This window comes from Morone saxatilis, unplaced genomic scaffold (genome assembly GCF_004916995.1).
Source record: "Morone saxatilis isolate NCDOM2014 unplaced genomic scaffold, NCSU_SB_2.0 Contig21, whole genome shotgun sequence".
Lineage (NCBI taxonomy): Eukaryota > Metazoa > Chordata > Actinopteri > Moronidae > Morone > Morone saxatilis.
Window position 1 is genome coordinate 10,876,693 of NW_023339774.1, and position 2,976 is coordinate 10,879,668.

The window sequence follows — 2,976 nt, forward strand, 5'->3', positions numbered from 1 at the left end:
ATTTTAGCCTGTGTGTGTGTGTAAGAATAAAAAAAAGAGTGAAAAGAATAGGGGATTAATAAAGTATATATCTTCATCTTCTGGCACCAGGGAATGTTTTTTTTTTCTCGAAAAATGACTAAAATAATGACTAGGTCAAAATTGTTGCTGATTGGGTTTCTGTCGATCAATTAATTGACTAATTGTTACAGCTCAGACATCCAGTACTATGATATTTGCTTCCTCCGGTTTGATCTATGCCAACATGCTTCGGTAACCAAAGTTTACTTGATAAAACCTCAGTAGGGGACACGTCTTCTGAGCGGCTGCCCTGACGTGCAAGATTGTGTCAGGGCAGGAGGTAAAATGGAGGCCAGGTGTTCGTGTGTGAGCAGAGGCTTGAGAGTTATTTGGCCAAAATGTTCCCAGACCTTTCAAGCACGAAAACTATCCTGCTGTAGACATAGTGTGGCATTCTGTTTTATTTTGAAGATTTTAAAGATAGCTTTCAGTGCTCTCTTGACCTTGACGCTGCCACAAATGCACGCACCTCCAACCTTACACACTTACTGACACATAAACACACCAGCACAGCCATGAACACGCATACATTTGCATAAAGGTCAGATAAGGGTGAGAGGTCAGAGGAAAGAGTGAGACATGGGAAGTTCTATCAGATCCTTCCTAATGTTACAAAGGATTTTGTAACCTCCCACACCAACCTAACACACACCAACCCAACCCCCCGTCACCACTCACGTCCATTACTTTGGCCATAGTTGGAACCAGACACCTGTCCTGTTCCATGTCCCGAGGTTCGATTTCAAGTATCAGGTTTAAGTGGGCCAATAACCTCCTCCCTCCCCTTTCCGAACCTCTCTGCACACGCTTATTTAGCAGGTGACCAGTTTAGCTTTATCCTCTACGTATAAGAACGGCAGGTAGGGATGTTCCACCTCCCCCGGCACGACACATTAGCGAGGAGAAGAGAGGGCGATGGGAGTTGAAAGGCAATTATGTCTGGTCTCTGATGAGAGAACAAACTCAAGCAGACAAAGACCTGTGATGTGGTGAAGCCATCCAACCATCCCCAGGTACACAGGTAGACAATAGACGGCAAACTCAAAGCCCCGCAAAATACATTCTGTCTAGACACGCGAACAACCAAAGCAAAAAGAGTCCATAGAGAGAGGATGAAGACATTAATTTGTAGGTGAGACAAGAGAAAAGGATTGTTGAGCTAAACAGTGCTTTGAAAGTACTTTAAAGCACTTGAAGTGCACTTGAATTAACCTGTTAAATACTTGTCTCAGTAGTAGGCACTCCACTTTAAAGATCAATCAAGAAAGATTATTTTACAGGGTTCTATATGTTTAGACGAAGTATTTGAAGCATGTTTTTTTCCCTAAGTGACAAAGAAGACTCAAAGCTCTAAGTGGATTTTTAAGACATGTTCAAGCGGATTACTTGAGCCAAAACTGCACCAGCGAACCACCAATGTTACTGTCTTCTGCTGGTAGATTGGCAAATGTGAAATTGCTCAATTAATCAGCACATTAATTGATAATGAAAATAATCATTACAGTCCTAATTTGAAACACTGCTCTTGAAACTGCTAACATTGTTTTTTGCAATGGGACATAAGACATCTTTTGAATATCCAATGCTTGCCTGTAGGTTTCGAAAATGACTGAAGTTCCAAAGCCACAGCAAAAAAGTGTGTCAAACATATCAAAACGTCCACAGAAACTTCTCAAACTACATTTACTATTTCTACTGTTGATCCATATTTTCAATATGTTCTAATTGTTGCTTTGTCAATACATCCCTAAATACATTGGGAACATTTAGATACAGATAATCGACAGAGAAGTGGATTATGCTGTAGGAGAGCATTATTGGGTTTATATGGATGCTTTGAAACATTTTGCCTTCGTATTCAAAGGAGTCAGCAACAAGCGGCGAATATTCGAGACTGAAATTATTTTTAGTGGAATTTCTTTATTGCAAGCGAAAATCAAAGTATCATCTCAAGTCTTACACTTACTTTATCAACATTGACTACATAACTCATTCAGACTTTCTAATAGTCATAGACCAATTAATCGGCCAGCCACTTAATTTGGCCAATTACTATCATTTTGAGTTAACCAGAATTAGCCTACGTCTGTGCTCATAAGGCCGATATAGAAAAAATTACTCCCTCTGCAGGTAGGTTATCAATGTGGCTGCTGCGGAACGATGGTAGCATTCCTCTTGTGAGTTTTTGGAAGGCTGTGAAAAAGTTGGTTTTGAGGGTCGTACAATACCTCACATGCAACACTGCTGTAGTCCTGCTGTACTAATGTAGCATAGTTTAAACATCTACAGTAACCTTTACAGTCAAAAACAGCTTTTCTCTGTCTTTCTGTCTTCTCTGTCTGGCTTTCACCCTTCAGTCTAAATTTGTTTTGTGATGGTTGATTGCTGAAGCAAGTTCTGTGTGTAATAACTGTGTTGAAAGTATTTACAAGGCTAGCATGAACACCTGAGATCATGTGCTCGAACTTGCTTTGATTCCACGCTGGGGCCCGCAGCAACAAATGCAGTTACAGCGTTAGAAGAAGCTCTGCTACCAGAGATGACACACGTGAAACACACACACATGAACCTGTGGTTTTCAAAACCACAACAAACACTTACTCCAGGACTATTCCCATGTCTGTATGTAGTGTTTTCTCCTGTTTACACTCTCCAGTAATGATAGGGCCATTAGACATGAGACTCATGAGGTCTCACATAAAAGGAATCATCATGCTTCATCATCACCATGGTCTGTTGCTTGTAATAAGGACAGTGAGGCTGGGCTTCCCCTTGTATAACCGCTCATGTCTTGACTCATGGGTTCCCACAGCGGTTGTCCCTCACATGTCCTGACTGAAGGTAAATCCTCTTATACTCTCTGTGGTATATCTCTGTGGTTCTCAAGATGTTTAATGAGTAAGGGAAGCTACACAA